The sequence below is a fragment of the Catharus ustulatus genome, chromosome Z (assembly GCF_009819885.2).
Source record: "Catharus ustulatus isolate bCatUst1 chromosome Z, bCatUst1.pri.v2, whole genome shotgun sequence".
In the NCBI taxonomy this organism is placed as follows: Eukaryota; Metazoa; Chordata; class Aves; order Passeriformes; family Turdidae; genus Catharus; species Catharus ustulatus.
Window position 1 is genome coordinate 17,818,698 of NC_046262.2, and position 25,704 is coordinate 17,844,401.

The 25,704-nt window shown below is 40.4% G+C and overlaps 1 long non-coding RNA gene across 1 annotated transcript in view; it reads left to right on the forward strand.

Annotated features, from left to right (window-relative positions):
- Positions 1 to 25,028, forward strand: part of LOC117010998 — a 49,957-nt gene extending 24,929 nt beyond the window's left edge. Inside the window, exons 2-3 of the long non-coding RNA XR_004420826.1 lie at positions 7,658 to 7,762; positions 23,441 to 25,028. This is a non-coding gene — a long non-coding RNA (uncharacterized LOC117010998). The remainder of the gene's footprint in view (positions 1 to 7,657; positions 7,763 to 23,440) is intronic.
- The last annotated feature ends 676 nt before the right edge of the window (positions 25,029 to 25,704 follow it).

Below are 25,704 nucleotides of genomic sequence, written 5' to 3' on the forward strand. Positions count from 1 at the left end.
ATCTTCCAGCACGCACTCCATCTCTCACAGGTTTTCTCTCAATCCTCTCATCAAGGCACCCATCCTGACACTGCCTTCAGAAACAGTTTCAATCACACTGCTGTGAAAGTCCTCAGTCTGACAATCCCAAATGCTTTGTCAAAATTTCTTCCCCTCCACTCAAATTAAGAGTAACTTGCCAGTGTAAATACCCCTAGACAACAGAACTCAGATGTGTGAGGTGCCTGTTTCTGCCATTCATGGAAGGTATGTCCAAGTCCTCTGTAATCCAGGACAAAATATCCAGAAGGTTTCAAAGCACGTTTGGTAACCTCCGGCTCACATTCTCACATTGTCCTAATGATTCCTGCCTGAAGGAAGGCCTTTATTAAGTAGATGATATATTTTTTTAGGGTTTTTTCACTTTGCATGCTAACAGGTCTAGATAAGTATTTTGCTGTTGTCTCTGTCTCTGGATGTGAATATTGAATACATTTTTTGGCTGACACAAAACTATTTGTCTTGGAAAATAATCTTATATTGCCCTTTGCATTCACAGCCTGGCCTCTCTTGCCACACTGTATTTCCTGTCCTGCCTTACACCCTGTTCCTGATGGGAAACGAGTTGGTGTGATGGAGTCAGAGTTGCAAGGGAGATAGGAGATGATCTATGATATAACAGACATTTTCCTTGGTAGAAGTATATTTGATCAAAGCCCTTCTCCATTAAAATATATCTCCAAAAGGACACAGAAATTTATAGCTAATGTAATTAATCCCATGGGTCCTGTTTCCGTTTGTGAAAGCAGCTGGGAAAGCAAGTTACTTTGAATTTCTTCACTAGGTTAGTAAATACTTGGGGTAAAATAGCTAATGCTCTGGGATGTGTAAGATTAGGAAGAATTTTGGTAAAGTGGAAAACATATAGATTCTTCCTGTTGCTACAGTCTGCACTGCCTCATTTCCATTTCCTGCTCCTTTGCTACCAGTCTCTAACACAAGAGCAAACAGACTGAAACTGATGCCCACAGGTCTGAGAGGAATCCATGTCAGTCCTGTCCACCACCCATCTCTCTCAGTTTGAGAACACGCTATTCAACTTCTCTCCACTGATTTTGCTGAAATGAAGATATTGTTGAGGCTCATGATGTCTGTTGTTTACCTGTAGCTCAATATATTTAATGTGGTTTAATCTGCCTCAGCACACATTTCAGATGTGCTCTGTTGTAGGGTTTTGGTTTGTCTCTACAGAGCAGCTGTTGAAAGCTGTTGAAGCAACTGTTTCCCAAACCTGCTGCTAAAAGCCACTTAGGTGACCACCTATGGCAGTATTGCTTCCAGCTCTCTGAGATGTGTTATCTAAGTCAGTACATCCGGTGGCTGTTCCTCCTTGCAAAGGGTGACAAATAATGCCTTGGCAACTTGTTGCAAGCAGAGTACCCTGAGGGTTGATACTGGGACCATTACTGTTCAATGGCTTTATCAGGGACCTGGGAAGTGATACTGAGCATGTCCTCTGCAAACTGCAGATGACATCAGTCCTGGAGTATGGCTGAAATTCTGAGAGACAGAACTTCACCTCAGAGGCACATGGATAAATATTTCTCTGGGTACACTGCAGCCTTGTGAATTCAGCAAGGAGAAGCACGAAGTTCTGGAGCTGAAGTGGAATAATCTGATGGGTCAGTAGAGGCTGGGCTGTGACAGGCTGAACAACCCCAGGATGGAAAAGGAATAAGATGTTAGGGTGAAGGCCAGAGTCAACAGTGGCCAGGTGCACTCCTCTCATAGATAAAACATGTTGGGCATTTTGTTCAAGGGGGATGTAGAAAAATTAGAGAAATCTGAGTGGATGGCTCCAAGATCTTGGAACCTAAAGTGCAGAACCTGTAAAGAGAGGCTGAGGGAATTGGGCTTGTTTAATCTGATGAAAAGGAGGTGAAGAACTTCTAGCAGCTTATGAGTTCTTAAAAGACAGTTCATAAGATGATGAATCCAAGGGAGTTAATAAGACTGTAAATCCAAATTATTCCTAGCTATTACAGGTGAAAAGACAAAGTGTAAGGGCAACAACCTGTAACACAGATTGTCCAGGATGAGCATAAAGAAAAGCATTTTCATCAGGAGGTTTTGCCACACTGGAGCAGGTTACCTGGGAAGGTTTTCAATCACCACCCTTGAAGGTTTCCTCAACCTTGCTAGATAAAGCTGCAGTTGACCTGATGCTGGTGATAGGCCTCTTTGAGACGAAGATCAGACTCTCACAGGTCTGACTGACTTTTCCATGGTTGATTCCTTCACTAACCTGAATAGGTTTGGAGGCAAAAGTCCATTTATCCATGCACACATATGGGAGAAGTCTCTGGGCTTCCCTTCCTCTGTTTGTAGGAGTGTCCCCTTTTTCCTCCACTGGATCAGCACCATCTGATATTCATTTGACAGTGTACCAGATAGGGTCTGTGATTAACTTCAGGTCAAAATCAGTTTGGTGACAGTCATCAGCTGCATGCAGAATTTGCTGCCTACAAAGTTTTCTCTTGGCTAGGTCTCTTACACATGCTTGAGTAGTGGAAATAAGCAGCTTATTTCTCTTAGTTCCTATTTCAGGCTTGGCTTTTCAAACCAAGTATGAACTTCATGTGATCAGGTTAGATGATAGCTGCTGGCTGCAGGTGTAGCTATTTTCAACCTGTCTGAAGCAGATGGGAGAAGTTTTATGTGAGTGGGTCTTGATGCAGGAAAATGTTGCAGAGTCCTTGTTCCACCTGCTCTATGATTAATATGATATTGGTGCATGATGAATGCACAAAAGGGCAACGTCATTCTAAAATACTCCCAAAAATAAAACCTGTATGCCCATTGATTTTTCTTTCTTAATATTTTCAAACTGCTTTTGACTACTGGAAGCCACCTGTGCCTATCCATTATCAGAAAATCTGCTTGTGATAGTGCCCTTTCACTAGACTTTAGTATATGAAAAGAGCATTCTGATTCCTAAAAAAATTAAATAGATAATGCTTCAAATATCTCCTCCAGATGACCTGCAGCCTTGGCAAATTTCTTCATGTAATTTGCTAAGAGTGGTATTTACCTGCATTGCTGATAAAAGCCCCACTTCCAAGCCACAGTTAGTTAGCCTTTAAATTCCTGCTAAGACCTGCTGTTGAAATACTGTGTTTCTCTGATGTTTCTTTTGGCATACTCAAGAATAGTGAATAAGAAAGTCTTTTACTTCAGCTGCTAAAATCCATGAACTGCACCTTCTTTATAAATTAAGTCAATGTCCTGCATCTCAATAATATAATCTGCATTTTTCGGCATCCTACCTACAGGCTATTTCCCATTTTACCATCAGCAAATTAAAGTCTACGACTTACTTTTGAGAAATAGCAGTGTAATTTGCTGCAAAGCTACAAGCCCTGCATTTTTTCTGAGTATAATTTAGCATGTGAAAAGAGATTAATTATAATGGATGCTTTCTGTATATGAAAGTTCCATACATGATATGCTTCCCTTCCTCGGTTTAAAATATTTTCAATCTCAGTTTGGAAAATAAAGACGAGACTGTAAATACTGATATGTTGATGGCATGCAAAAAGCCGTAATAACCATCTTGGTCTGAGAAACCTAATTGTGCTTCCATTTAACCCCATTAGTAAGTGGAACACACTCATCAATACATGAAAGACAAAAACAGATAATACATCAAATTATCCAGTTCACTACATAGCAGGATGAACCTGCTTGAGTTTTTATTCCTCTTCTGTAATAAATGCCTAATGCCTTATTCATAGATAAAAGAAATCAAGAGAACTATTACTCTCATTTCATTAGGTAGTGGTGTCTGTGAAAACATTTATCCAGCTTTCTCTAAGGTGAATATGAACTGATGACTCACAAGCCATTTTTTTTTTTTAACCTTGAATATCTGGTGTCAGATGTAATATAGGTCACAAATTGAGTGATTTTCTCAAGCCAGTAGTTCTCAAATGTTTTGCATCAATGCTCTTCTTCTATTTTGTGCAATGCTTGTGCTTGCCCTCCTCAGGATGAGCAGTGGCTCAGTCCCGTGAAGCCAGGGTGGGAAGCAGAGCCTTGCTCTGCTGCCATGCAGGTGTCTGCTACTGCAGTTAGATCGGCCAGCTGCTCCTTGGCTAGTCTGAGGTGTGACTGTAATTAATAAATAGTCACTAGTTTTCTTCAATCTGTGAGCTGCTAGAATAAGGAAAAGAAGCACAACATGATTATTTGTGTATGTGTGTAAAGCGGTAGAGGAATGAGAGCTAGAAATAGGGAACAAGTCTTTCCCATGCATCTTTTCAAACAGAAGGTGCCTTGCGTGTGGCAAAGTGTGGCTCAAGGAACAAGAATGATAATGCACATCACTGGGCAACACAAAGTTCTGAGAAGATTCCTCTGTCAGCTTTTTATTTTGGTTACATTGCTATGCAAGAAGATGACTACAATTAGCTGCTTCCACTTCCGGTTCAAAAATCATGTAATAAGAAATACACAAAAGAAATGAGCTGAAAAGGGAACAAGCATGACTATGAAAAAAACCTACATATCGCTAAAGCAAGCAAGGGAAGACTTTGATCACTTCACTAAGCTTGTTGACAATGAAATGTGGAATTTGGATCTTAGTAATTTGTTCAGTTCACACAGTTTGTAGACATGGTTTCTGTAATTGAATTGGGCTTTGCTGCCTCTCAAGCACTGGATGGTGTTTGTTTAGCAGAGTCTTGTGAGGCTGGGGTTTGCCTTTCAGACAAGTCAATAACAATGGTAATAAAATACTTTTCTCTTCTAAATGCCCTTTCATCTGAGATGCCACAGCACTTTGCACAAATTGAATGCTTCTCACTGTACCAAAATGAAGGCATGGATTATTACCCCAGTGGCAGCAAAATCAGAACATTGGATCAGAGTGAGAAAATGGTTTGCTCATGCTGGTGGCAAAAAAAAGGAAACATAATCTGGGCACAAGTTGCTGCACAAACCAAATGTGGTTCACTTGCAAATCTGCTGTCCTCTGTGTGTCAGTGCTGAGATGATACTTAGCTTTTTTCCTGTCTCAACCATTACACTGTGGTTTTTAAGTTATTTTTGTGATGTTGAATATTCAAGGACAAATACAATTTTCCTAAGAAGTGTTTCCTTTCCAAACAGCAAACATGCATACTCAAGGGTGGGGGAAAAACAAAAATACTGATGGTTGACAAAAATAATCTGAACTTCCATATCAAAGAGATAAGTGCATCTTTTCTAATAAGTGGGGACAGCCATGCTCCTGGTCATTTGGCATAGCTTCATGCAAGGTGGGTGAGAAGCTACTTGAAGAAAAGGCATATTTGCTCTCTCCTCCTTCTCTTCCACCCACCTTTACCTCTCATGAGAACTGCCAGCTGTCCAAGTACTTAAAATCCTCTACATCTGTGATTTTAGACTAGTGAAATGACAAAAGAGTTGTCACAGTCCTAACTGGTATTGCAGTCATTGCATAAACTGTGTCTTTCAATGCAAAGCAAGGTAAACTGGACGTACCCTAAAGGACTTAATCTAGTGAGACTGGGTAGACTGAGCAGAAGCCTTTCTGCAAACACCCTCATTATTGTGTGCTGCTTTGATCGTGATGCTAGAGCACAGGGTGCAACCAAGCCCAGCAAGAACAATCAGGCAGCACATGTCACGCTGTGAGCTGGGGTGGGAAGGGGCATCCCCAGGCCAGAGATCCTGCCGTCCCTAACTCTCATGCTGTCTGTGCACATTACTGTGTACAGTCAGGGTGCAGGCAGGGCTCAAAGCCTGCAGGAATGGGGTTTGCTTGACTGTGCCTTGCATCCACCCAGATTGCATGCAGAGGCAGGCTGGAGCCTATGAGATGCAGAAGATGCTGTGGTTCACTGTCTCCAGAGCCTGCTGGAGTTTACACCATGGTGAACTCCTATATTGTGTCTGAAGAGATGGATCACACAGAGTGAACAAGCCCAGTGTTGAGACAAGACAAGCCTCACAGCACTCTAAATGCGCCAAGTGAGAAGTTTGCTCTGTGTCACTGTGTCTTGAGGTAACTGAGAACACATCTCTGAAAATGCAGCTGATACCAGTGTCTTTATTTAGGTTAAGCTTTGCATTTTTCACTCTGCACTTCAGTTGCTTGGAGTCCAGGAACAGGCCACCAGCAGACATGAATGAGCAATGTAGAATGGAAGATCACTGATTGCTGCAAGATTTTGAGAGTCCTGGGCTTTCCTGTAGCCTGTCCAAACCTTTAGATTATTTTCTGATCTTTAGTGTAGCAGTTTTTGGTTAGTCTTAGTTTGATTTGTATTTTTGAAATTTTTTTCTTTTTAATATTTTACAGGAAAAGGTAGAAGTGGAGCACAGCTTAAGTACTCAGTGAGTTGTTTGCTATTACTGTTCAGCAGGTATTAATAAATCCATTTGGGTTTCCTACTGACTGAAAAATGCCGTTTCCCAGTGTCATCAGGATACTCTCAGATTTTCTGTCCAGCAGTTATCTCAATGGAACAGCAGTTTCCCCCCTCCCATCTGTGCTCTGCACTGAAACAAAGAGGAAACTCGTATCTGCTTGTTTTACGCAGCTTGACCCCAGCCTGCAATTTTTATGATTTGTGTGTCAGTGAAAGGCAAAGAAAGGGGAAAAAAGCAAGAGCACAGGGAAGACAAGGAGAAAGAAGCTTCGTTTTTCCCAAGCTGCCCTAGGACTGACCGCAACTCAGCTAGGGTTGATTTGTGGCCATCAAGTAAGCGAACACAAAAGCATCAGGGAAAAGGCACAAAAGGCTCTCCTTAGAGATTGACAGCTTGTTAAGGGCCATTATTAATACAAGTTCAACATAAATGACAGGGTCACCTATATGATGCTGTTTGGGCTCCCTGCCCTGGTCAGATACCATTTTGCTGCATTTTATTCAGTGGGTTTTTCTGACAGGCACATAATCTTGAACTAAGCAAACTTGATTCTCAGTTACCTGATTTTATGGACTCTGCAGTGACTTATCACTGAGTGAAAGGATACCACACTAATCATTATCCTTCCTCATCTTTAGCAGAAAGAGGAATCACTTTAAAAAGCATCTGCTTTTTGTTTGAACTTTAAAAGTCATATTTTATTCAGCAAATAAAATAAATGAGTGGCAAAGGACTAAATACTAGAAATACTATAGTGGTCTATTATTTGAAGGCATTTTTGCAGACTTTTAATATAGCAGTTTTTTCATAGGGATCCTGAAATCCAGGGTGATGATTAGTGTTCTGAAGAACCTGATGGATGGAAGAACCACTCCTCATCTCTGAAATAGTAGGACCATGGTTGAAGAAAAGGCAATTCACCAAGAGAAAGCTGAATAGTTTAGTTTAGTGTTTGCTGTTGTTAATTGGTTTCTTAACAAGATCCAAATCTAACTACCCTTATTTTATTGCCTCCTTTTTGTGATGTACTTAATGAGGCCATTTCAGAGAATTGAATTAAATGAGACATCAATGTTTCAAAATATTATAAATGGTACTTGATGAGCATCCTATGTATGGGAGAGAGAAAGTAAAAATGCGTATTTTTCGAGCAGTATAATTTACTTGATTACCAGATACCTGTCTCCTGAAAATTCTGTTAAAAAGCATGATATTAAGACTTTTTTTTTTTTTTTTCTTCCAGGAAATAACTGAAAAACGATTACTTAACGGAGAATTTACAATTTGGTACAGCCAGTCCATGATGCTTCACTGTTTACCAGCAGCATTCAGGGAATGAAAGCTAAGGGTAAAGTGTTGTGGTCCTTGTCTGTCCCAATTTTCTTTTGCTAAGAGGCTGTGCAAAGTCTGTGGATCCTTCACATCGATAGCAGCAGAATATGGCTTAACTTAACTAGCCTGTTCTGACTCTCAGATCTTGTGTGAAAGTAAACCCTTGTTTTGGAAACCCACTTATTTTGTCCTTTAGAAACCAACAGTAATATGATTACGCAGTAAAAACCGGTGGCAGAGCAAAGACAAACTATAAGTAAAAAGTTCAGCAGATCTAAATCAATATGAATCTATTGACTTTAGTGCAGCTACACCAGTGTGGGCAATCTGAGTTTATCATCACTCTTATCACTGAGTACATGGCAGTCTTTTTGGGGGAAGATTTATTTGTAAGAGATTTTTTAAATTACCTTTTTCCTGCCTAGCCCATATTTGCTTTGGATTGTATTGTCATTGCCTCAGTAATAATCAACACTTTTCTCTTTTAGGTCCTGAAGTTAAGCATTGTGCAACTTTAACAGTGGTTAGAGTCAGAGAAGAGACCACCTATATGGTGTGACACTTCCATGATATTTGCACATTAGAAGAAAATCTAAGAAACTAGGACAATTTGTTTAGAAGAAAAAAAAAAAGATTGTGTGAGTTTAAGGCTGCTCAAGGGCAACCTTAATTTATGTGCCAATAAGTTACACAAATATTTTCTCTACTATTCAATTAAGAACAAGTAGTTTCCTTGGCAACGGCCACATTACATGGAACTTACCCCAGCTCTGAGTTCCAGTAGAGTACTTTCCCTAAGAAAGGAACATACTCATCTATCATGTAAATGTCTAATTTGTACACGGTTTTGAGAGAGAGGGGAGAAAATGGAATTTCCGGCAAATTAACACAGCCCTTCTCTTTTACTGGAGTCATATCCACACTTTTTTCTGTAGTTTTCTCCTGCTTTTCATTTGTATCTCAATGATAATTTGTCTATTAAAACTTTAAAAGAGTAGGATTGTGAATTGGTTGTACTAAAAACTACAAAAGGAGGGCAGGCTGCTGATGAAGTGGATTTGGGAGGGTCTGGTTTAGAAACAGGAAGGTGGCACTCTTCTTCCATGCAGTTGCCACTGAAAGTGTGCTCTCTGCTTCATTTATGATGATGGTGATTAGTCCTTTTGAGGACAAAAAAAAGGGATCTTAGCCTGATTACACACCAAATTGGTATTTCCTTTTAAATGATCATTTTTCTCATGGATGTGTTACCTGGTCCCGTAGTCCTTGCCAGGCCCTTGTCTCTTTGCACACAGGTCCTTTGGAGGTATGTGTGCAGCATGTACCTGGGAGTGAGCTGGGAATCTGCGTGGCTGCTGCTGTGCTAGGAGCTCTCTTACTCTCCTGAGGCATTCCCCAAAACACACTGAGCAGCTGGAGTCAGAGCCAAGCCTAAACATCATCTCTGGGGGTGGAAATATGCAGCTCTGTAGCAAGGGGAACAGCCTACCCTGCTTCCACCTTGGAATGCCTTTTCCATTTCCACAAGGCCTCTTCCCAGTGAAGGCTGTGACCAGCTTCCCCAGGAAAGTGCTGTCTGTGTGCTCCCATTTGCATAACCCTGCCATGGAAAATGCATCTGGCATTGTCAGATTTAATCCCCATGGGATTTTTTCTGCTAAACTGGAATGAAATATGTCCCACTGCTTTCATCTTCTGGCTAACATTCCATCCATAAGTCAATTTCAAGTTTTTAAGAAGTTATTCTACAACTTTTTCCAACATTTTTGTGTCTGTTGACGCCGTGAAGCTGGAAATCGTTATTTGGAACTGTTTGCAGCTCTTTGCTTTTGGAAAAAAACTCTCACTAGGCCCTCTTCATACTTTAAGACTCCTTGAAACCACAGGTACTTTTTGTAAGTGAGGAACTCTCACAGGAAGACAAGGTTCGTTTCCATCCCTTCTGTATTAGTGGGAATATTACTGTGATGTACAGTGGTGGGAGAATCCTGCACTCTATGCCTATTCCACTTTCCTTCCATCTGTCTATTTATTCTAGTTCCATTAATAGTAAAACTAAAATAACCAGTTTTAATTATATCTTTTATCTCTTGCACATCTGATCTCATGTAGGATTATTTAATAGACTTACTCCTTTTATTTTGGAAAAGTACTTTTCTTTTAAACTGCATTCTGCTCTGAGGGAACAGCAGTTCTGAGCAGCTTTGCATAATTTGTTTTTCCAATTAGCAATTAGATTATTTCCTATAGATAACTCCCTAAGGTACCAAACCGCAGAAAGAATATGTAATTACACTTCTCCAAGACCAGGTCACTGTGAAGATGTGATTGTGGTGAAATACTTGATATCTTACTTGATAAAACTTTTTGTGTTGGCTATTCAGAGGTTAACATTAAGGATTAAGTACTCTGTCATAATTTATTTCCTTTTATGTGCCTGAGCACTGTAAATGATGTGACAGATAAACATAGTTTCACCATGTAGTGGCCTTATCTAGATATGCTTCATTCCCTTTCACCATTTACTTGTACCCAATCTTCAGTTTGCCTATCTCCCTCTTAATTACATTCTCTAACACACAAATTTCTGCAGCTTCTTTGGAGGCTGGGAAATGAAAAGTCACTGCAAAGTCACCTCATCTATGAGCAGACAGTGTGGGGTGAGACAGGAAACACAGGTCACTGCCTGTTGCTGTGTGTGCAGACAAGGTCTGATTTTTCTTTTGTCCAGTGGGAGCTGACACATTTTTTTGCTAACTTCGGGGTATTTTTTCCTTGCCCTCCTAACTCTAGTGAGAAGCTGCTGCAAGCTAGGATTTTGTTAGCTCAGGAGGTGAGTGAATCTTACATTTTCTGGGGATGAGGTAAAGGCAGCCCAGGATCAGTATGATGACTTGCAATTACCCTGTTGGCTTGAAAGTGTTAGAGTGTGTAAGAATCTTGATATGGTTTTTATTTTTCTTTTCTTCCCTCCTCCTCCCTTCTTTCTCCCTCCTCCCCAATATAGTAATGGTGCTAAGTTACCTGATCTATTTGTCAAATACTGCACTATGATGCTATGCTAAAAAGAATCAGTTCTAAGGCTCATTTTGAAATATTAACTATTGTCTTGACTCGTTCCCATTAAATTGTTTGACAGCATCACCGGGAACTCATAAAAATCGGGTTTGTTTCTTCATCTTCTAAACTCACCATGATCTACCACGGAGCTCTGAGCAATTCAGCCATGCCATTCTCATAAATCTGGACATATTTTTAAATCAAAATCACTGTGACATACTGTTAATTCTCCTTCCTTCAGGTCAAAGAGTATTTCAGGCCACAACACTGAACATACTGAGCAATATCCTAGAAAATACTTTCCATATCTCTTTCATACACTTATATTTTTAAAAGGAAATTTATGTTTGGGCAGGGAAATGACATGACAGAAACTACCATTGTGTGTAATGAATTCGCTAAAATGGCACATATACAAAATAAAAATAACTTTGAACTTGTCCTTCAAAGAAACCACAATTTAAGCATTTGGGAGATGAACTGAAGTATTTTCTTGAATTCCAGGAGAACACTTAATAAGTCTCTTCATATAGGCAGTGTAAGGCTGCTCACCTCTGGTCAAATTGCATCCAGCTAGGCCAGCATCTCTAATGGTGTGGGCAACAGATTGGCACACAGCTGTATCATAGCATTCAGTGATCTGGGGCTGGAGAGCTAAACTTCCATATGCAGCGGAAATAACCACTCTCCACTGATTCATCAAAATGTAAGACTTTATTTAAATGACACCAAAAGAATTTTTTTTTTTTTTTTTTTTTTTTTTTTTTTTTTTTTACTGTGGTGGATGATGCCTTTCCTACCAAAAGTTTGGAGTTGGGAAATAAGAAGGATCAGAGAGCATAAGACAGCTATGTAATAAGCTAGGGGTAACTAATATAAGAACTGATTTTTAAAAGATGGCCTTCCGTCTCCAATCCTGAACTCTTTGCTGCCGATTGGACTCTCCCTTATTTTGGAGTATTCCAACAGATGTGTGGGCCACAGGCACAAAAGCAGAATTTACTATTAATAATTTCCTCTTAGACTGCTTTCTGAGGAAAGGAAGCTGCATGTAATTACTTATTTTTGCTGAAAGAGTTAAATAGGTGATTTAACATTCTTGTTGTGCATTATTCAGCTGCCTAATACATACACAGCATCTCTCTATTTTCAAGACAGCTTACTGTGCCAATTCTTTTTGATGCTGTCTTTATGAGTACAGAAAGCCCATACAGCAACACTCAAGTTGTAAATGGAAACTTTTGGAACAAATTCTGTAAGCCTGACAATGACTGCATTGATCATAATTCTGAGACAGGAGTCTAGTCTTTTACATTCACAGAAACGATGGGGAAGTGATGCATAGGTAAGTTATGTGTGGAAATATAGAGACAAACTTTTCACTCACTTCTCTTCAGGAGCAGGGCACACCTCTTTCCTTCACACAAATGACATGGGAAAGGCATCTCCCAGCTACACACTACTGCATTTTTTGTTGCAGTGGCAATGATATAACTGGGAGCTGAGAATGGTACAATGTTCTTTGTTCAGCCATCTGTCAAATTTAATGAAGTGATAGGGGATCTTTTAAGCTGGATTTGGCTTGCATCATATGATTAAATGGGGGAAGTGCCCCTATTATGTGTTAGATGTGTTTTTGGGTAAAGATCAGATTTGTGTGGTTGCATGAACTCAATTTAGTGCCCCTTAAATTTTGATGGCAAGAAGCTAAATTTCTGGATGCTTTACCAGCTTTACCTAATGTTCTTTATCTTTTGACTTCTTCTGATTTCTATAATTTTGAATCAACCTCTCTTGATTTCATAAGAAAGAGTGTTTGCTCCAAAAAAAAACCAGACTGCATGAAGATCTATGCCTGTGCTAGCCACCTGGAACCAGTAGAAACAGGTTCCTCACTGGAATTTCCTCTTGCAATAGGCAAGTCAATGCATTTAATCTGGATGCTGTTGCTCCAGAGGCTTGTGGAGGCAAAGGTACAAAATTAACAATTTCTTCCACTTTTGAGTGGACAGCTCAGAATCTCCCCTGGGAAGAAAACCGTTCCTATTTTAGCAATACCAGAAGGAAAGTGTGGAGAAGGAAAACCTCAGACACTAGGAAGAACATACTGCATTGCATTGTTATGATAATACAGTCTGAAATCCTCAGCTGTTTTGTTAAGTGTTTTAGAAACACTGAATAAGAGATACATTCTTCAGGGCTCCTTCTTTGACCAGGAGACAAATGGATAAGGAAATGTGGATTCAAATCCAAATTCAGTTTCATGCCAGATGCATGGCATAGACTCAGCCGAAAAAGATGGAAGCTTTTGTTTGTATCAAATGGAAGTCTCTGACAAAATGAGGAGCATTTTGTGGATGTCCATATGTCCAGTCTGTGCTGCGTGGCCAAGAAGTTAGTCTCTGCTGCCGTGGTGATGCCAACATTACCATGGGAGAACTGGCTGTGGGGAGACCTGCAGCACTGCTTGTGCCAAATGAAGCAAGTTGCACTGCAAGCTCCGTTGGCAGCTCCATTTTATTACTTGAAGGAGGGACTGGGGGGCATTTTAACCAGGGGAAGGCAATCTGATGAGCACTGGTCATTGGGTTCATGACAAACTTTGCTTGTGCAACACAGGAGTGCAACCAATATGACATGACTTCAGTGTCATGGAAACACTGCCACGCAGTGTTTGCTTGTTTTAGGTTACCCTGCTGGTACAACTGGGTCTTTCATCATGTTTTGGGGGCTCAGTGTCTGAGCTTAGAGCTGTGTTGGGCTGTTTGAGGTGTCACTGCTGCTGCTAGCAGGTTTTTCTTCTCTCCATATTGTCCAGAGCTGCACAAAGTAGCTCTAGTCTGGATGGGTTAGAGATGATGTTGTTTCTATTATTCAGGATGGTGAAAACAGTGATCTTGCCTGGTATTTTCTTTTTTTCATGTGGTAGTTTTAACATAAATTTTTCCCCAGACATGTTGGGCACAAGAGCTTTGCTACAGGTTTATCACTGTCCTTGCAAGCATAAAATGTGTGTTCCTTAGGAGAAAAGACATAACAGTACTGGGTGCTATTGGTATTTCTCAGGCCAATGACAAATAGGCAATGTCACCAGTGCCATAAGAAATAACATTTGAGGAGGAAGTGATAACCAGCAGCCAAGGCATATTAAGTAGGAACAGGTTGGTGCTGAGCTGATGCTCTGCACAGTTTCATCTCTGCTTCACTGGGAAGCTCCTAGTGGAAGAGGCAGCCAAGTGGACAGAGCATGTGGGCAGGGGCAGAGTCTGGTGAGATGCCTTTGGGTGAGCCAGTTCAAGCCTGGAGCAGGGCAGTCCCCACTGAAGGCTGCTATCACTAACATGTCCCATGGACAGACAGCACAGTGCTGCATAGATGCTACAATAACGCTTCCAGCTTGAGCTGACACACCATACAGAGGTTTGCCATCCCTTGCCTCCCAGTCCCTTGAGCTCCAGAAATCTCTGCAGGATGTTCTATGGGACAGAGCAGGTTTTTTCTGGGAGTCCCATGTCTGGTATCACGCAGCTGCAGGATAAGCAGCTATTGTGTCAATTCAGCAAGCATGGGTGTTACCCTGTGCTATTTAGATGAAGGAAATTACCAACAGTCTCTTAAAATTAAATATGGGAAGTGAGACTTGTGAAGTGAAACAAAATAATTTTACAGTGCCTTGACAGATTTTGCAGGTCTTAATAATGACAGGCTGAGCATCTCAGATGTGCATGATCAGGACAGGCTGAATCACAACAATAATTTTTTCACTCGATAGGTGAGAGAATCACAAATAGTTTTAAAGAAAAAACAAGTGTCAGTGTACTCCTTTGCAATAAGATTTTTCCACTGACAAAAATGTACTTTTACCTTCACATCTCCCCCTGATTTTGAGCAACTGCATTTGTATTGATGCACTCTGGGTGATCTGCAAAAATTGTTCTGTGCTTGGTTCAGTGAGAAGGATTGTTTATTCACTGGGAATGTGCCTTGGGGGTGGTGTGGTGGAGAAGGCAAAGCACTCTGGGGTGCCCCCACACTCAGGCGGTGGGAAGGAAAGGGGACCAGCAAAACTGATGACACAGGCACTGTTGGGGGGCCTTGCCCACACACGCACAAAAAGAGGTTATACTGGGCTGGTTACAGGGAGACAAGGATATGCCAGCCAAGACTCCTGGCAAGGATGAAACATAGTGAGCTGTCATGATTAATAATAGAATTTAATATGACACTGTGAGGCATAAAATGTATTCAGAGCCCACCATGTTACTGACACGTTGGAAGCTCTTGGCGGAAATGTGTGCAGAGCTGCCAGATAGCAGAGAATTGGGAGAAGCATAAACATTTCTGCACTCTGCTTCCTGTGATGCAGGGCTTGAAGGCTGTGTTGATTTTGGACCCAGATTTTTGCATCCCTCAAGCTTGTTGCCTGCAGGCACAAGGTGACAAACCTCCTGGGTTCAGCAGCTGGTTTCATTGCTGCCATCATTGGTCCTGTTGCAGGAAAACCCCTGGAGTTGGAGAGGTTGATGCCCACTATGATATGAACTCTGTAAAACCCTTTTCCTTTTTTTAACTATTTCCTTTTCTCTCGACCTGGGACACTTTAGAACCTTGCAATGTGTCTGACCCCAGAGCTTTTCTTCCAGCAATTGGCTTAATCTTAAACCTGCAAAAGTCACAAAGAAAGAAAGAAAGAAAGAAAGAACCTTTTTGTGACCAACTAATTGAATTGAAGTGTTTGAGGTCTAGATTAGTGAATCAGAAATTAATTTTTGCATGCTAAAGATACCAATTTTGCTGCCTTTTGCGTTCATGTAAGAAGAATGGCCTTGTAATACACATAGGCAGGACCCAGAAGAAAGGAAAATGGCTGCAAAACCTCCTTGTGTACCCAGATGCTGAAAGACTGGATAATTTCTGTTACATCTCTCTCAAATTAGTTTTTATCAACACATTCGCAATTATCTGGCAGCAAAACATTTTCCTGTTGATATTACACTCCAAGGTATATGCTTTATCACATATGACCCAGACTGATTAAACACATTTATTATTCCATTTACACATTCTCATCTTTATTGTTAATTGAATACTTTTCTATTCCCATTCTCCAAATAAAGAGTTTGTATTTGGGCCCATTAAAGGTATCATAGTCCCACCCTTCTGAAATGAGTGCATGTGAGCTCAGATAGTCTCTGTATTGAGGTCTCCCGATCACAGATGTAGACTGATTCTGGCAGTAAATGATTTATCAGAATTTTTTGCTACTTTAATTTTTAAACCTAATTTACTTAATAAAAAATGTACTTAATTTAATTTAATTAATTCACTTAATTTTACTTATTTTACATAATTTTGTGTTGTGTAGTCCGTAAGAATTTGAGTTGTGATGAACTTCTCTAAAAGCACTTGGACAGATGTTTAAAGTAATCTTTGATGTCAGATGGCGAATTTTGGCAATCACTTGTACCATATTTCATTCATAGTGAAGTTAAAGTAAACTTCTCTCAGAAGAATTCTCATTGCAGCTTATAGCTATATCCATGCTGCATAAAATAAGATGCAAAAGTGGAGAGTCTGATAGGAAAAGAAAAGCTCTGGAAAAATCTCCCCCATGAGTTGTCTATACCTAGCTATAAACCTGCTCAGCTGATGATTCTGGTGGGGAGTTTTTGTTTGGTTGGGGTTTTTGGGCTTGCTTGTTTTTAGAAAAATGTAACCATTAGTGAGTGCATAAAAATCTACTACATTTTACACCTTGTGATTCACTGTAACTCACAAGAAAAGCCAGAGTCCTTTGGCATTGAAATAGTTGAGCACAAAACCCCACAGTACAGTGACTTTCTCTCACCCCAAAGATTAACAAGTAGACCAGGCCTTTTCCTCCTCTGAAGTGCTTACATATATTTGTGATACTTTGAGTATGACATTGGAAAATAGATCTTTCTTAATCTTCATTCCTGTGAAAGGCATGTGTGTATATGCTGGAGTCTCTTGGGAGGGAAAAGTTGCTTTCCAAGCACAATCATATTTTAAATGTAGATATATTGAAATATTTTTATTTTTAATCATGATCAGATGGTTGAGGCTAACTTAGAGAAAGAACATTATAAATAGTTCCAGTTCAGGGCAAGAAGAGTACAAAGCAAAGTCCAAGCTCAAAGAATTCAGAGGTTTCATTTAATTTCTACATTGTTAATTTACTTTAAAATTAATTAAAAATTAAACAAAATTAAAATTTTGTTTCTACTAATTTTAGACATACCTGAAACTAAATTCCAACCCGGAGGACTTTTTACAAGGAGAAGATAAAGCAGTGGGAATTCTGGACTGGCATCTCTAAGATCCACTCACAGAGAAAGAGCTATCTAAGTGGCAGATGCAGAAGGAGAAAAACACAATTCTGAGCTGTGCTGCTAGGATTTTCTCCATCTCAGATTTTTGTATCAGGGATAATCCCTTGGAATGCTGCAAAAATTGATTACTGATGGTGAAATTTATATGACTACATAGAGGGGTTACATGCTTCAGTGCCACAATAGACTGACCATAATAGAAATTAGACATTTAAATCCTTGAAGTGCTTCTGAGAAACTGGCACTGAAATGTGAGCAAAAGTTACAAGATCAAATCCTTTGCAAGTACTGAGCAGACACAGTTCTGATGTCCACCAGTAGCAATCTCATGAGTAATATCCTGACTATCATCATCACGTCAGCAGTCCCCCGCTCCACCTCCCCTAAAACCCTGCCCCTTCCTGATGAAGGCTGATGTGTGCTTTGTGCACCTTCTGCTTGGATCTGATGCCACATTTCCCACTATAAGATTTTTTTAGCCAGAAAAAGTAAGTATGAAATCCAGAGAGGCTTATCAAACTCTGTGGGTGGCACCAAGGACTGAAAGCTAAATTGCCGTCACACAGACAGGTTGAGAAAGAGAACAACTCTCTGTAACCTTTTGAACTCTCTGAGAAAGTCAAGTATTGCCTCACAGCCTAATGTTTGTCCCCTTGGTAGCTGTTTATATTCCTCTCTATGGAAAAAGCAAGATGTTTCAATCTAGAGGACTTTTTATATGTGCTTCTGTGTTGCCCCAGTGCACAAATAAACAGTGTAGGTGCTTTGTGATCAAATAATCTCACATGATCAGTCATACATTGTTCTCTTGTCAACAGCAGCCATCTAGGACCAGCCTTGTGTCCTGGACTGAATCCAGAATAAACAAGCACCCTGATGAAAATGCTACATAAACACCCAGAATCTGGAGACATTCTTAACTTGCAGGATGCCAAATTTTTTCTGGGAAGACAAAAACCCCAAACTATTATATTTGACATAGAGCCTTTTTTTTTTTTTTTTTTTTTTTTTGCCCTGGAATATTTAGATACAAGAAATTTTAATCAAATAAATTTATAAAGAAAGTTTGGGAGTTGTGCACAAGCTCTTTAAAAATACATATTTTTTAAAATCCTACCATTCTTTTCTGTGTACTGATAGGGCGAAATCTCTAGTGGCATAAATGAGAAAATGTACTGCAGCTTGTGAAGTTGCTACTCACTTTCATCTAAAGATATTATAGCCCCTTCACACTGCCCATAGCACTGTAGAAATTCATGACATTAGCAGTACACCCTCTTCCTCACAGCTCTTGCTAGACATATTAGCTCCTTATCCCGTGCAGCTGGATCAAAATATCCCTTTTCTCATCAGTCATGCTAATGGTAAATAAAAATGAAACTGTTCAATTGGCAGTTGTTCCTCAGCATATGCTTTTTCATATGAAACTCATATGCAGTTTCAATTTTTTTAAGTATAGCATTAATACAATTGTGAGACTCCTACCTTGCCAGTAAAAGCCTGATAGGATTTTAAGGAAGATTGCTGCTTGTTTGGGCTTTCTAGTGAATTTCAGGCTCCTAGTGGAGATGCTGAGATGCTATTCAGCAGATACAGTATGCTACTACTTCTTTTAGTCCCCGCCAGGGCTTCTAGGGCTGACTCAGTACCTCTGCAGGGCATTCATGTTAAATTGGACAGAAACACTAGAGCTGCATAGTGCACCACTGACAAGCATACTATAATCTGCACCTGAAGTTGTAGGTTAATGACCCCCTGGAAAATAATGTAATACATTATTAAAAAGATTTTAAATACAGGGGTAATCTGAAGTTGTGAAAACATCTGCATCCTTTGGTTCTGACCTAATGAAGACTCATCTTGACATTACAGGAATTAGTATTTAGCACTTAATTTTTTATTTTTTTTTTCTGTAATAGTGAACATGGCATTTCTTATAATCTTTTTGCTTCTACCAATGCTTTGCTCTAGTTAGTGCTAGCATTTAACAGTGTGGGTTCATATCTGACAAAGGGATCTCTAACTACTCTGCAGTGTTATCCCATTTACGGAAATTGCTGCTCCTCCATAAAACCAGTAGCAAGAATACTTCCTCTGAGAAAAACATTTCCATTCTCAAACTGCCCAAGGGAGGAATTAGAGCAAAAAGTATATACATCACAACAGGATGTACTCCAGTGTGTTACTGCTATTTCAGTACGCAGACCTTTATCTCCATTCTTGCCTTTCACTCCTCACTGTTCATTATCTTCCCTCTTCCAATGAAGCTTCAAGGCATTTCCACACTCTCTCTGCAGCTGGGAAAGAAGAAATGCTGGCAGAGAATTAGACTAGTGTGTGTATGGGGGAATTCTCCTACTTTGGGTTATGCCCTTAGCAAGCTGTGTCACAACATCTGTATGTTATTATACTGCAAAGTCTGTCGTTCTACCCCTAAGAAAACCTCCCAGCTGCCCTGAAAATCTGCTGATTTTTTATTAAAAAGTCATTGTCAAAGCATTTGCGTGTGTTACAAAGAGACCAGGAGAGCACCAGCAGAGTAGCAGAAATAACGAATGGATGCAAAGGAAAAGAAGCAAGAGAATTGCACCCTTCCCTTGTTTCCCTTTTTCTGAGCTCTGCCTGTAGATGAAAAAGGAGCAGCCAGAGCTATTGCGATTGTGTCAGATTCTGGTCTGACAAAACAGCGTAGGTTGAGGCAGTTGTGGTGCCACACAAATGGTGGCAAATTCTATGCTCACAATTGCAAGTGTGAGCCATTTCGTCTTCTCCCTTTCCTCTGCTCACATAAATACATACCTGGATCAGTACAGCTATAAAGGAATAAATATTTCTCAGAAGAAGGATGTAAAGATGGGAGTGTATGATTGCCTTATTTTAGACTACTATGGTACTGCCAACACTAGCTTTTCGCAGAAAAATTGATTTTTTTTCAGCCTTGAGTTTGGAGGTGGGTAAGGGAAAACGCTTTAAGAAGTCTCAGGCTGAGTTTCCCTTGCTGTTTGCAGTAAGGTCTGGCAAGGGTGTCGTGCCAGCCCGTGGTCTGGCAGGGATCTGCACGGCACCAGGTGTCAGCCTGGAGGCTGATGGCACATCCCTGCAGCAACCTGCGGGAGCAGGGCTGGCATCAGCCATTCCCTGCTCCCATACAGGCAATCCATGGCCAGGACGTATCTGCCACGAGCCACGTGCAGATTAGATGCAATAACAACCCAGAGCATGAGATGTTGGAAGTGACTTCAAGTGTTTTCAGGCTAGAGTGTCCCTGCTGTAAATAGGCAAGGTTGGAGTTTGCTGCTTTATACGCAGGTTTGGCTGGGCCTGAAATGCTGTGTTTATAAATTGGAGGCAAATCAGAGAAAAGAAACACAGAAATCAGAAGCAAGGAAGTTGGAAGTGATGATACACAACAATCATAAAACATTTTGGTTGGAAAAGGCCTCTAGGGTCATTGAGGCCAACTTTTAACGTAGCAATGCCAAGTCCACCACTACACCATGCCCTCAAGTGCCTCACCCACACTTGAATTAAGTATCTCCAGGGATGGTGGCTCAACCTGTTACTGGATCCTCAACCTTGGAAACCTCATCCATCACTTGACAACTCTTCTGAAGAAATTTTTCATAATAACTGATCTAAACTTTTACTGTTGCAACTTGAGGCCATTTCCTCTTTCAGACATGAGAGATCAAGAGAAGAAGACTGTAGGCATGCTCTCTTTCTGGGATAAACAGGGTAAGAGGAATGAATTCTGTGGGTTTCAAGGAGATTTTGAAAGCAATAAAGAGTGTTGTTTTAGAAGAATAATTCTGTTCAGGAACTGAAAGGCTAGACACAAAAATTGAAGCATTCAAACCAGAAGTTAATCCAAGTCCAGAGATATCTCTTGGATCTCCAGGATTCCCTGGGGAAGCCCTTTTTGCTCAAGTCATTTAGGATGAAACCAGCATGGCCATTGAGGACATACACGTGGCAAGGGTGCCCTTGAGAAAGCAGGAATATAAGGGGTTACCAGCCTCAGCACCTGTGCTTAAGTTGCTGCTAAAAATTCAAGCAGGACTGCCCTGCCACTTCGCATGATCAACCACGAGGAAGCCCAGTTAGCCCAGTGTATCTGGATTAACCCCAGGACTAAGGGAACCAAAGCCATCAGTGCTGATCAGACCAACCTGGCTGGGCCCATCCAGGGCCATCTGGTTTCTGTAGAAAACCCCAAGCTCCCTGGGCAAAGTTCTGGACATCCTTATGTTCTAACTATTCAAAGGTTTTGGCACGTGGATTGTAGGATGAAAAGCATTGTCATCCTGGAGAGGGTGGTGTTTTATGTCTCTCATGGCTCTGTTTCCTCCATCTGAAAACAGTGATGAACCCAGTAATAAGTCAAGGGTGAGTAAGAGGGTGGAATGAAAATAGTATCTTTGCCTTGAGCCTTGTTCCTTTTGTAAAAGAGTATTCATGCTAAAGGCTTATTAGATGCCAGATGTACCCAAGACTCTGATGAACGCTCATTTATAGTGACATAACATTAAGACCGCAGTGAACTGAATCAATGCGAAAATTTAAATATTATCTTAGAAGGAGAAACATGGCTGTGCAGTGATGTTGAGAATTGATATGCATGCAGACACAAACAAATTTAGAGGTGGTGTTTTTACTTCCATCAGATCACTTTTTTGTTTTGCTTAGGACCCAGCAAACTTCCTAAGTACTTTCTTGCACTTATGAATAATCAAAATAGTTAATAATATTATGTAACTGTGGTTCTTTTCATTAAAGTCCTCATCCTAAAAACTGATCCTTCAACAAAATTTATGGCCCAATGTAGAGGTTCTGTGAAGACAGAGAAAGACAAAGTCCATGTTCTGACTTCTTGGGAGCCTCAACTGCCTGGTGGACTGCAGCTGCTCACTTATCTCCCAGCTCTTTCAACTTTCCCAGCCTCCCACACAGACCACCCTAATTCTCCCAGCATTTTTCTGCTCTTTCTGCTGGGTCCTTCCCCTATGCATCCTTGAGATGTCATCCTGACATGATTCACACAGCTCATACACATGCAGGGGATGAAAGAATGTTCCTGGAGACAAAGATAAGGAAAATCAAGACTTCAAGCTATGCTTTTGGTTTTGCTATCTTGCTGTTTGGCTTGCTTTTGCATTGACTGACAAATACATCTGTAGAACATCAATCTCTAAAATTTAATTATATATTTTATATAAGCTGATAAATATAGATGTATAAAGTAGAGATAATGATCTTTAACATTCCAGTCTCGGAGCCCTTTCTACCTATCAAACCCTGTTTGTAGAAGTCATTAAAAAAAATGATATTACTTTAAATCCCTGTGTACATACACAGTTCTTCAGGATGTGAGGACAGAGTGATAGCTGCCAAATTCTGAAGCTTCATCCAATTTTCTATCAGCTGAGGGATTAGCACAGAGCATCTTGCCTTCCTGCTGAACCTGAGGACGTTGCCTGCGCAGCTGAGAGGCCCAGCAGACCAACGTGTGCAGTCCTGAAAGAGGAGCTTTTCAACACTATAGCAAAGCAAGAGCTGGGTTGTTGAGAACTGGACAACACTGAGTGCCACCAAATACATACATGGCCTCATCTTGCCCTATCTCCAAAGAAGTTCTGAGAAGAAGGTGTAGAAACCCCCCAGGGCAGATGGGGAAAAGTAATTCCTGGAAGTCCTCTGATCTTAGCAGAGGGTGGTCAGATCTGAGATGTGAGTAGACACAGCTCTTCTGTAAAGTATTTTTATTAGAATATTTCACATTCTTGCTTGTGTTTAAAGATCCACCTCTTTTCTGAATCTTAGTAAGTGCAAAACATTTATATTGGAAAACTATCCCTCTCCTAAAAAGTAAGCTTCCAGTATGCGTAACTGCAACAGCATACCCAGGAATTGGTCTTAAAAATAGGATCTCCTGTGATCTGACAACCCACTGAGCTTTCAGCTGCCTGGTGGGCAGGTTTTCACTTCACTTCACTTCACTTCACTTCACTTCACTTCACTTCACTTCACTTCACTTCACTTCACTTCACTTCACTTCACACAATTAACATTAACTTAATTCATCACTATTTATCAGAAATTAATTAACTCTAGCAAAATATATTGTGGGACCTTAAGATTTTTTTTCTTTCAATTCAATATGAATTTGCTCATGTATTGATCTGGAGACTATCAGAGACTAATCTGTTTTATGATTTAATCAGACTACTAGACTATGTTCACTACTGAAAAAAATACAGTTATCTATTTTTTTTTTTTTGCAGAGGATGACAAAATAAATAAACAAACAAATTCTACCCTTCCATTGAGATGTTTTCCTGGCTGTTGCTTGTGCAGAGGAAAGGAGATCAGAAAAAGGGAGGAGAAGCAAGATAAAGGAGGGGAAGACTGTGGAGAGGAAGAACATTTAGCTCTAATTTGTAGGACTTACAGAATGACCTTATGACAAAATTTCAAATGTAAGGCCAAATTTGTTACTGGTGCTGCTTCATCAGCTTCTCTGAAGTGCTGCCAGAAAGGGCTTTAGCCTAGCGTTACATAGCAGGAAAGTGGGAAGCTTGTTCTTCCTCAGAGAAACATGTGAAAGTAAAGGCTTACCCAGGAGCCATAAATCCAGTTTTCATAACAGATAAAAGATAAAATGCCACATGAGCAGCCCTGCTCTGCCTGTGTGTGCAGACCCATGGCTGTTCCCCTGCAGCCTGAGCACCCCTGGCTTGGCAAACTGCAGGGATGTGACCGAGCCCTGCTCACAGCTGGGTCAGACAGGGCTTAGCTCGCAGCTGGCAGTGCCCCACAGCACACAGAGGAGCTGGCTCTCCCCACTGCCCTGTGCCTCCGGGGCCAGCAGCAACCCCATTCTCTGCCTCTCCAGCCAGCCTGCTCAAAGGTCAGCACAGATCCCAGCAAGGACATTCCCTCCATCTGTGCCTCTGTGGGTGTGGGTGGGATGCACTGACAACTGGCAGCTGACAAACACATTCAGCAATAACCTTTGCTGCAAACAGCCACTCTTCTTGCCATTGTGCTCTATGTGCTCTTTTAAAAGCCTTGGATTTAAAGCTGTTTGTTAAGAAGCAGTGGCAAACCATAGAACCTGACAAGGGGCAGACATGCTAGAAAAATGGCACTACATTTTCTAAGTGTTGCAAAATTCAAAAACCTTTGGCCACTACTAACTGAAAAAAACCTCCCATATTCCTAAAGAAATATGGAGTTAATTAGATAACAATTTCAGTTTTACAGGATTTGGAATGAATTTTAAAAAACCCCAAACCTGTACAAAGACACAGTTGTTTAGGACTTTCTTGACTTTAAAGAGCAAAGGCATCCCCTCCCTGTTGGATTTTGTAGGACTTTACTGAAAGGTTGCTAAGATAATAGTAGCAGTGAATTACTGTAAAGTCAAAATTGTGTTGTTCACATGTCTGCCTCAGGCCCTGCGGTTTGCTTCACTTGTTCCAGCTTCCGAATAAAGACTGTTACTTGCAAAAAGTGCTATTATTAACCACATTTCTCCCTGGTGCAATGACTTCTGCAATAAGAAGTGACCCCTTGGCATATGACCTGTACAAATGTACATAAGCTTTATCTATAAACTTCCAAAGCCTTTTTTATGAAGTTTTCATTAAACTAGATAACAACAAAAGAAACCATCACCAGCGGAATAAGCAAACTCTTCATCTAGTGCCAACAGAATTATTGCCAGGTCTTTTTATTGAAAAAAAGAATGAGATTCTTTGTTGAAATACAAACAAGATTGCTTCTTAGATGTAGGCTGGCAAGTGGCAAATTAAGGAGTTCAAACCAAACCCTATTTGTGTAATAGCAAACCTCAGAAGGATTCTGCCTCTTCTTTTGCCTCTCATTTCAGCTTTGTTATAATTGTCTTGTCTCTTAAATACTCAAATTTAGCTTTTATATGACTGTGGTTTTTCCAAATAATGTAGAATAAACAGAGTAGTAAAATCCTTTTTTTTTTTGTTGTTGTTGTTGTCTTTGTTTTTATTTCGGGTTGGTTTTGTTTTTGTTTTTTGGTGGTTTTTTTTGTACTGCAAGAACAATCACATACCCTTTGTATTGTAAAATGCCCTCTTCATGTTTTAGGGCTATACTCTGGCAGTCGTGATTAGTCACTCACTAAAAATTGTAAGAGTTGTTTCTGAACTAGTGTGGGGAATATCCAGATAGCTACTGAAAAGGTCCAGTACAGATTCAGCTGCCAGAATTCAATAAAGCAACATTGTTTGAGACTAAACATGGTGTATCTGTAATACTTCCACATAGCTCTCTCAATATATTATATTTACCTGTTTTATATTACAAGCACGATGATTAAAATATGTAAGAGCACTTAATGTATAAAAATATTCCAAAGCTTGCACATGAAGCTTATTGTTTCAGCCTTCCATAACTGTGAATTGCAGATGTGGTCCTGGATGTAGGATTTAAGATCAGGATATGAAGTATTTTCAGAGAGACATTGGCCTTGAAAAACTAGGGAAGGTGGATTCACCTCACAGGTTGT